This window comes from Mustela putorius, unplaced genomic scaffold, assembly GCF_011764305.1.
Source record: "Mustela putorius furo isolate JIRA1106 unplaced genomic scaffold, ASM1176430v1.1 tig00000876_pilon_pilon_pilon, whole genome shotgun sequence".
Classification (NCBI taxonomy): domain Eukaryota; kingdom Metazoa; phylum Chordata; class Mammalia; order Carnivora; family Mustelidae; genus Mustela; species Mustela putorius.
In genome coordinates, this window is record NW_025421506.1 from 4,220,705 (window position 1) to 4,231,235 (window position 10,531).

A 10,531-nucleotide genomic window follows, 5' to 3' on the forward strand; every position below is an offset into this window, starting at 1 on the left:
CAAGATAAATATTTCACTTTATTCACAAAGGTGTACTTTATCCAATTGCTGTATGTCATAGCTTAAGAGAAAATCGCTTCTTTAATACTGGAAAAAAACATTTAATAAATCAGCAGTGTCTCAGAACAAAAATTTTATAAAAAGTATAATTATCCTCTATTAATTCAGTCTCAAGTTGTTAATTCTTGCTTTTCTTGAATTCAAATCTTCCATTAGTTCCAGAAATTCCTACCCAGTTCGGTTTTATGGTCTGAAGGTTATCAGAAACCTATATTCAAAAGTTCTTTCCGTCAGTCTCACTGTAGATGAAGCACATTTGCAGGAAGATTTTGTAAAAGCATCTGAGTAAACCTATAATTGTCTGTAAATGATAAAAGACTTAAAAACGGCCATGATTAAAGACCTGACGAGCGATCATTACAATGTAATTGACAAGGAAATTGGTTATTTCTGTGACACACAACAGTTCAAGTAAAAATATGTCAGGACATATTAGATTTCTAGGAGTTTCATACAGTTTCTAGAACACTTATTTTAATAACACTGCATAAATATAATCTAGGAGTGCTTAGTATCACCTACTTGACAATGCCTCCTATGTAATTTAACATACCAAATAAACCATATTAGTGTAATAGCCCCCTTTTTTTTTTATAAAGAGACCAAATCTCTTGAAAATGTTGCAGAGATCCTCTGGAATATAGTAGTTACATTGTGGTCAAATACTTCATTTTAGAATTTGATTTTGGAAAGTTTGTGTTAAAAAAATAAAAAATATTTGAACATTTGATTAAATAGGATCATAGATCATTATGCAACAATATTTATCTATTCAACTGAAGTGATAATAAAAGGTTTTGGTTGGTTGTTTTTTTCTTTTTTTAAGAAAAGTAAGTGTTTATTCCCTTGTTTCACAAATAAAGTGGGCTGAATTGGTTGCTTTTTTGGTGATTAGTCAAGGAGACTAAATTCTGTATCCTCATCCGATTCCTCTGAATCTTCCTTGGCTTCAGTCTTGGCTGGGGCTGTGACAGCAGCAGAAACAGCGGTGGTGAAAATAGCCACGGGAGCCCCAGCCACGAATGCGGATGGATCAGCCAAGAAGGCCTTGACCTTTTCATCAGGTGGGAAGGTGTAATCGGTCTCCACAGACAAAGCCAGGACCTTTTTGTCTGTTGATGGTAGAATGGGGCACTGATGCAACAGTTGGGTAACCTATCTGCAAGACATGCTCACTGCAGACACCCTCCAGGAAGCCAGAGTGCAGTTTCCTCTGTGATGTCAAGCACTTCAAGGTTGTAGATGCTGCTGTAGTCAAACACCTGCTGGATAGCCAGCCCAGAGGAGAAGAGGGCATCTCCTCTTCATAGTTCAGCATGCTCAGCTGTGCGGCTTCACTGGCTCCCAATCTGTCTCCAGTCTTAATCAGTTGTGCCTCACTCAGGATTTCAGTGGTGCCCCTGGAGATTTTAGTGGTGATGTCGAAAGCCTGGAAGAAGTTCTACTCTGGCCCCAGACCAGTGTGGTGGGCTGCCACAGTGACTTCACTGGGATTAGGGCACCAGCACAGGCGACAGCTGGCACCTTATTGGTCGGAAGCATGTTCCTGATCTCAGTGAGGTCCTCCTTGGTGAACCCAAAGCCCACATTCACCCAGATACAAGGCACTAGTTCCTCCAGAGCTCAGTTGTTCTCCAGATGCCCTCAGATGGTCTTGAATATCATGGTGTCCTTGTCCATCAGTGCGACAGCCCTTCCATGGAGGGACATGCAGATCTTCTGTGTCTCCTTGGAACCCACGTTGTCCGCTCCACAATGAAGCATTTGGATGATCATTCTGAATGATCTTAAGGAAGTAGTTGGATTTCTAGGTCACTCTGTCTCCTGGGCATCATAGTAGTGAATCAGGGACTGCCATGCAGGGTTGAAAAACGATGTCACTCTCACAAAGACACCTGGAGAGAAGAGGGCCAACAGTAAAAGATTTTAAAGACAAATGCAGAAGGTTACACAGTTATAAACAAAATTCAGGTCTTTTAAAAAATATTTAATTTACTTATTTGACAGAGAGAGCAGGAGAGCACAGCAGGGGGAGCAGTAGAAGGACGGGGAGAAGCAGGCTCCCCACTAAACAGGCAGGGAGCCCAGTGAGGCTCGATCCCATGACCCTGGGATCATGACCTGAGCTGAAGGCAGACACAACCATCTGAGCTACCCAGGTGCCCCCAAATTCAGCTATTTTAATATTAAGACTCCGTTTTCTTGAATAACCTGATAAAGACAAACATTAGAAGTTTGTATATCTAGACCATTGGCCTTCACATCAAATGCAAGGAAAAACTTTGCTTATTTTTTTTTGTCATAAGCATACCAACAATCTAAGAAAACTTTTTGTCCTTTTTTACAGAGAAAAAAACTAAATTCTAATTTTGCATCTGTATCCTTTTGATGTTAAAACTCATTCTTCAATAAAACCTTAAATAAAATCTATTTTGGCATGGCTTGTAAGAATCCGAGCAGGTTTTTTTTTGTTTGTTTCAATGGCAGTGTTTTGATGGCACCACTTCGTAAGGTCCTTCCTAGGGAGGTGACAGCACATGCTTTCTTCTAACGACCTTAATGTCTGCTTGGTCTTCTGGCTGAAAGGTGTAGCAAACCTCAGCAGTTGGTGGAGGTCATGCCTCTTTTACCTGTTTTTAATGTGCTTCAGGTAGACGAGGAAGTCCCTGTCTAGAGTTAGTCATAACATCATGCTTTTCACTTATTCCATGAATGGAAGGCTTAAAGATGTCAGTAGGCTTTGACAACAAAACACTATTTCTAAAGAGATTGATCTATGTCTCCTATTTGGTGAATTCTGGATCCTAATAAGGGTCAGAGTTAATGTTGCTGGCCATTCATACTTAATTTCTTGGTAGTTTCCTACAGTTCTTCTCATGTCTAGACTTTTACATTTCTTTTGCCTTAATGATTGAGGATGACATAGGGTATGAAGTTTTAACATGTACCCAAGAGTTTTTGCAAGTGGGTGGCTTATCTCTGCTATCAAATGAGTTCCTTTTTTCTGACTTAATCCATAAAGGAATGGCAAAATGAAGGATAGTCTCGGTATTAATTTCTTTACTACTGCTGTGGCAACAGCATATCTAGTCAGAGAGCATCAGCTCATCCATTAAGCATACAGACAGGGGCGCCTGGGTGGCTCAGTGGGTTAATCCTCTGCCTTCGGCTCAGGTCATGATCTCAGGGTCCTGGGATCGAGCCCCACATCGGGCTCTCTGCTCAGCAGGGAGCCTGCTTCCTCCTCTCTGCCTCCTCTCTGCCTGCCTCTCTGCCTACCTGTGATCTCTGTCTGTCAAATAAATAAATAAAATCTTAAAAAAAAAAAAAGCATACAGACAATGACTGAACAGTGAGAGTAGCCCCAGGCTAGGGACGAATCTATAAAATCCAACTGAAGTGGGCCTAGGAGGACTTCTTGGGGTATGCTGATGATTTCTAGGAATCTGCTGACATTTACAAGTAGTGCACTATGAAACAATCTGGTCAGGAATGTTGTAGATGCTAAGGCAAAAACATTCTTTTAGTTCCTTAATTATCTTTCCACGTGTGTCCAATTTGTGGGAGGTAAGTACAAGCCAAATGGTTAAAAGAAAAGGATGATCTAGGAAGTCCATCTGACCCATGATATAATCCCTCTGATGGTTGTTTGGCACCTTTATATCCAACTGACTTTGGAAGACTACGGGGCATTTGTTGGATAATTAATGGTGTTTGTCTGGGATAAAAGTGGGGTTAACACCTGGGTGGAGAGAGGATCAGGAGGTCTGCCTGGGGTGGATTCTTAGCAGCTCTGGCAGCCCTACCATTTTCTAAAGGTATAACACCAGCTTTCTCAATGCGGGCTGAGCAGTGAAGAATGACGATTTTAGAAGGGGGGTGGAGAGCGGTAATAGGTCCTCAGTTGTAATCTCACCAGCAGTGGAAGTGAGATGATGGAGCGTTAGTTAAAAGAGCTTGTTTGTAAGGGATCTGTCACCGTGTAGAGAAGGGCTGTGTTTTAGGAACGTGTAAGAGAGCAGGCACCTCGTGGGGACACACAGGCGACTAAGGGAGCTTGATGTCAGAGTGCTGGCTTTGTCGATCAAGGCAGCAGATGCGATCACACATAAGCATGGGGGCTTCTGGATGCCAGCAGGTCTGCTGGGCGCCAGAAATATGCTACTGCTGCATCCGAGAGGCCCAAGTTTGTCCTGGAATTTCATGACAGTGTCAATGAAACGGCTTGTCCAAATGAGGTAAACTGAGAGCTGAGGGGGTGGACAGCTCCAGTGTTAAAGCTTCAAAGGAGGTGGATGCCTCTGGAGTCCAGGAACTAGGCTCTGGATTGATGTCTGATTGAAGAGCATATAAAGGTTTCTCAAAAATTGCGAAATTAGGAACTCTTTCGAGGCAATAGCCAGCTGTCTCTAAAAATTTACTTAACTGTGTTTTCACTTTGGGGAGAGGGAAGGATAAAATTGACACAAGATGTGGAGTGAGATTTTGAACACCGTGAGGTATCTCCTAAAAGGTCTCATTATCCTAAATAGATGAGAGTGTCCGCACTCTTTCAAGTTTAGGTGTGGCAAGTTTATGGCCTCACTCGGCTCCTGCCTTCAGTGAATGAAGGAGCTCCCAGCTTCGTTTAATTACAATCTAAAACGTCATTATACATTGTACCAGAGGGAGTCTTGGGCAAAGGTTATAGCATCTAGGTGGGTTTTAAGGACTTGGCGAAATATTAAGGAAGACTCACAATATCCCTTGGGGTATGCAAATCTAGGTTAATTGTATCTATTTTATTTTATGTTATTTTTAATTTAAATTTTGCTAGTTAACATGCAGTGCAATATTACTTTCTGAAGTAGAATTCAGTGATTCACCACTTACATGATGAACCCAGGGCTCATCACAAGTGCCCGCCCTAATCCCCATCACCCGTCCAGCCCATCTCCCTCCACCAGCCCTCAATGTGTTCTCTGTCATTCAGAGTCTCTTATGGCTGGTTTCCCTCTCTCCTCCCCCTGTTCCTGTATGTTCATCTGTTTTCTTTCTTAAATTCCACATATGCATGAAATCATACGGTGATTGTCTTCCTCTGACTAATTTCACTTAGTATAATACTCTCTAGCTCATCAATGTCATTGCAAACCGCAAGATTTCATTCTTTTTGATGGCCGAGTAATATTCCATCATATATGTATACCACCTCTTCTTTATTCATTGATCACTCGACATTTGGGCTCTCATGGACATTTGGGCTCTCTCCATAGTTTGGTTGTTGTTGATAGTGCTGTTAGAAACAGCAGGATGCATGTACTTTTTGAATCTGTACTTTAATATCCTTTGCATAAATACCTAATAGTGCAATTGCTGGGTCATAGAGTAGCTTTATTTTTAACTTTCTGAGGGGCCTCCACAGTGTTTTCCAGGGTGGCTGCATCTGTTCGCATTCCCACCAACAGTGCAAGGGGGTCCCCCTTTCTCTGCATCCTTGTCAACACCTGTCATTTCCTGTGTTGTTAATTTCAGCCATTCTGACAGGTGTGAGGTGCTATCTCATCATGGTTTTAATTTGTGTTTCCCTGGTGATGAGTGATGTCGAGCATCTTTTTGTGTGTCTGTCAGCCATCTGATGTCTTCTTTGGAAAAATGTCTATTCATGTCTTCTGCCCATTTCTTAACTGGATTATTGTTTTTGGATGTTGAGTTTGATAAATTTTTTATAGATTTTAGTAATTGTTTCTCTTTAAACGCAAAGCACAAGAAACCAGGGGTCAGGGTGCACTGGGATTGAAAAGGAAGCTGTGCAGAGGTCATTTCTGTAAACCAGATTGCATCAGCAGGAATGACGAAGAATTTCAGCTGCACCGGGAGCCATAGGGTGCCGAGGAATTATCGAAGAGATTATGGCCCTTAGGTCCTATACATTGATGGATTTGGTTTCCCTCTGAGTTTTACAAATTTGCCTTCTTTCTTTATGAGCAAGATTGGGGTGCTACAGGGTAGGGTGCTGTGTTTCAAGAGAGATTCTGTTACAGGGTTCGTCCCTGCTCTGAATCTCTGGAGACCATGTGCTGAGCCACAGAAGGAGAGGGTGGGCTCCTCTCCCAAGAAATGCGCACAGGCCCCCACTTCCTAACAACCCAATTTTATTCACGTGTGTGGCCTCAAGACTGACGGAAGTTTCTTTTAAAGACCCCTCCTCTTCAGAAGAGAGTTTTATCAGGATGAGCTTTCAGTAAAGCAAGCAGGAAAGTTGGGAATTGGCCTGAAGCTAAGGAAACAAAAATGCCTTTTCATTGCCATTTATAGTGGCATTAACTGTGAATGACAAATCTTTACCAGGAAGGTTGGCTGGCCAACAGGTAGACAGTAGCCAGTCTGAGTGTAAAGATGGCCTGAAGATACTGGGCTGGGCTGGGCCTCGGGCAGTAAAATGGGTGCCTGAGACTCCACAGGCTGAATAGAAGCAGGGGGAACAGCTACAGGGAATTCCTCTGAGCAGATGCGAGAGGGATTCACACCAATGTCCATCAAGAAACCCAGTTCCTGAGCCTCTGTTTGAAGTTTTATGGTAGGTTCCCAGGTGTGACAGTACTGGCTGACCCTGTCATTGAAGGGGAAATTGTCCCTCAGGAGAAAGATGAATTTTTTTCAGGGTTATGTGACTGAGGGGCATTGTTTCTTTACTTTTCTTTTTCTTAAGTGCATGATCATTTCTCTTCCCATGACCTGCTTTTTTTGCAATAACAGGGAGATCTCTGAGGGAGCTTTGAGTCATCCTCAGGCATGCTTTTGCCTTTCCAAAATTCAGGTTGTAAAGCAAGAATTGCTGCTTTTAGTTCCTTTTTTTTTTTTTTTTTTTTTTTTTTAGTTTATTTATTTTTTTAGTTAGTTAGTTAGTTTGTTTGTCTATTTCACAGACAGGGATCACAAGTAGGCAGAGAGGCAGGCAGACAGAGATAGGAGGAAGCAGGCTCTCCACTGAGCAGAGAGCCCGACGTGGGGCTCGATCCCAGGACCCTGAGATCATGACCCAAGCTGAAGTCAGAGGCTTAACCCACTGAGCCACTCAGGCACCCCTAGCTCCTTTTTGTTGTTGTTGTTTGGCTTTCTTGCAAGCTATTTTCAAAGTAGATGCCTCCCTTGTTAATACTTAGCGGTTGTCCTGTCCAAATGACCGTACTACTGTGGATTTGTTTTTTAATATCAGGGAGAAAATTTCCCACTGATGCAGAAATTAGAAGATTTCTATGTTCTGGGGCTCCCAGCTTGAAAGCAGTGTGCCTTTTTAAGTTTCCATAAAATGATTCACAATTGCAGCCCTCTTCTTTCTGAGTGTATATTTCAAACTTAGACCAACTCACTTGGGAAGAACAGGCTTCTTCCATTGTTCCTATTAACGCTTGAACAGTTGAGCTTGTCCTTGGCTCTGGCCCTCTGTTTCCCATTGGGGTGGAGGGGGTAGTTTGGCCTGCCTGGTATCTGCTATATCCTGGGCTGGAAGGATTCCCCTCAGTAGCCAGTGAAGACTTCTGCATTGTAAAAAGCTACTGATTTTTTAAATTCTTCTCTAAATTGGTAAGATCCTCTGAGAGCAGAAGTAAGGGGACTTTATAATTTAAAGGGTCTGTTGCTGTCCAGGGGACATAAATTCCTTGTAATGGGGGTCCAGGCAACCCTCATCAAGGACGGTGCCCAGGAAAGCCTGAGACTGGCGGAGCTTGCTGACAAAGCGCTGAGGAGATGAGGAATTATCAGGCCCCGCAAGACAGACTCCATTGCCTTCTTGGGGCTCCCGCTAGATTTCTTTCTTGACATTCAGCATTTACATGTGCAAACAGTGTCTCGCCAGCCAGGAGATCTGGCTGAGGTACTCTCTATCAATCTTGTAGAGAAAAGAATAAACAAGCAGCTGGCTGTTTCGGGGTTTTCCTTGGGAAAGTTGAAGTTTTAGGATCGAAGGAGACTGGCTGAGGAGCTGGGGGTGGGTTTTTTTTTTTTTTTTAAGATTTTATTTATTTATCAGAGAGAGAGGGGGAGAGAGCGAGCACAGGCAGACAGAACGGCAGGCAGAACGGCAGGCAGAGGCAGAGGGAGAAGCAGGCTCCCTGCTGAGCAAGGAGCCCGATGCAGGGCTCGATCCCAGGACGCTGGGATCATGACCTGAGCTGAAGGCAGCTGCTTAACCAACTGAGCCACCCAGGTGTCCCTGGGGGTGGGTTTTGAAGGGAAAGGTTTCAGACCAGGGGCCCAGAGATCCAAACGACCTTCTGGAGGGTCGGGGACAGAGAGGTGGGGAGGAAGCGGAGTAGAAGAAGGGAATGTCGGTCAGATGACGTTTTCAATTCTTGGTCTAATTGTTTTTCTTTTGTTAAGAGAGCCCTTATACGGGTTTGTGTTTTCTTTTCATGTTGATCCTCCCATAAATAGCGATAAGGCAGCTGCTAGGAAAGAGAGCTCTCTTGAGACATGTTCTAAATATAGGTGTTTCTCTAATCGGAAAGATGTGCCGTCTGCTACTAATGAGTGGGATTGTCATTAGGATATTTAATCTCAAGTGACTCAGTCCAATAAGTCTCTTTACCACAGGACTCCCAAGCAACTCCCCAGGCTGAGAATAAATATTTACCATGGACGCAAGAGACATGGTGCATGGTGGTGGGAGGAGGAGGGGGACCTCACTGAAAACTTTATGGGGTCCTAGTCATGGAGGGGTCTCCACAGTTTTGTGAGTTTTAACATCAGAAACTCTACTGTGTTCTCCAAGTGAATATCTGGAAAAAGAAAAAAAGTCTCCTCCTACGTCTGGCAAACCTCCTCCAGTCTTCTTTGAATAAGGAAATAAATATCTTCCCTAGTTTTACACAAAGGCTTTCTTCTCATCACAGTAGACAAATGTGGAAGGAATTCAATACGGGTTCATGCTAAGACCCTCTGCTTCCTCCTAACCTGATGATAACACATTTCTTTACTCTCTGGATTCACTTTCATGTCATGTAATCTCATCACCTCCTTTTTTCTCTAGAAGGAAAAAAAAGAAACAAAACAACAATATGGAAGAAAGTGGGGGACGGTGGGTGGGTCTATTAAGTGAGTCTGTGTATCAGTCTAAGTTCTCTGGAGAAACAGAACCACTAGGACCCACACACAGAGGCACACAAACAGACATAGAGACGCAGACACACACAAAACTATGACAATTTTGAGGCAGAGTTCCTTCTTCCCCCAGAAACTCCAGGTTTGCTCCTAAGACAGCCAACTGATCGGTGAGGCTGGAGGGGTTCAGGACACGCTCCCCCAGAATGTACCACATGGGCATACGGGTTATTTTCAGCTGAGGGCACTTGAGAACCAGAGGAGGCAGGAAGGGCTCTCTGACATCCCCTTTCCAAAAGCGGGTCATAGCATTTCCCCCAAGAAGGGGGTTCTCTCCCCTGAGAAAGGAGCCAGCAAGAGAACATTCTAATCACCAGAGTCTGGGAGTCCACACTGAACCACCATCTGTGCAAACACACTTCCCAAATAACCCCGATCTTCCACTCCTTCTGCCTCCTGCCCCCACAGGTGCCTCCTCATCCTTCCCCATAACTTACTGTCCTTTGTCTTGTTATTTCTCTCCAAATGTGTCATTTCTGTCTGGAAGGTCTAGGAGCTTCCAGCTTCGGTCACTTCTTTGGGTCTTCCTTCTCTCATGAAGTCTTCCAAGTGCATATAAAAACCCAATAAAACTTGTATACTTTTTCCTGTGAATCTACCCTATGTCAGTTTAATTCTTAGACCTGGCCAGAGATCCTGAGAGAGTGGAGGAGGACTTCCCACCCCTCTCCCACATGTCCACTCTTAGTATGGAAAGAAGTCTTCTTTATCTGGAGTGAACTGGTTATCAATTTTAATCACTTCTACACAGGAACTTCACAGCAAGTTCCAGAAAAGTGTTGACCAAAGAGCTGGGCACCACAGCCTCCCGAAGCTGACACTTGAAGTCAACCATCTTGAAGTCTGAAGTACAAACAGGGAAAGCTGACCCTGCAAGCTATGATGTTGGGTGAAAAATGCATTTTACAAACATATGATGGGGTACAACTTTTGTGAATTAAGGGGGGAAAAAAGCACAAAACAAACGTGTGTTCTTAGGTAAAGGAAAAGGAACAGGACTACTAATCGCCCTATGCTCTGGTCACTTGCCTCAGGCAGGGGAATGTGGGTTGGAGAAATTGAGAACCAAAAGGGGACTCTGTTTTTTCTTCACGCTTGACTCAACACTGTGAGCATGTATTCACTTGAAAGTTGTGTACGTCACTTACGAATACAGTCAGGCAGCAGAATTTGTGTGTCTCCCCTGTGTCAGGTCCTGTCTGGCTGCTGAGGACAGAGGTGAACGAAACAAAAATCCTTGAACTCGGTGTAGATTCAGGGCCGATGTATGGAGACACGCAACAGCCACATGCAACATACAGAGAGGAACAGTATGTCAGCTGGAGAC

At 43.6% G+C, this 10,531-nt stretch overlaps 1 pseudogene; it reads right to left on the minus strand.

Annotated features, from left to right (window-relative positions):
* Positions 1-10,039, minus strand: LOC101673606 (annotated as a pseudogene).
* Positions 10,040-10,531: the final 492 nt, after the last annotated feature.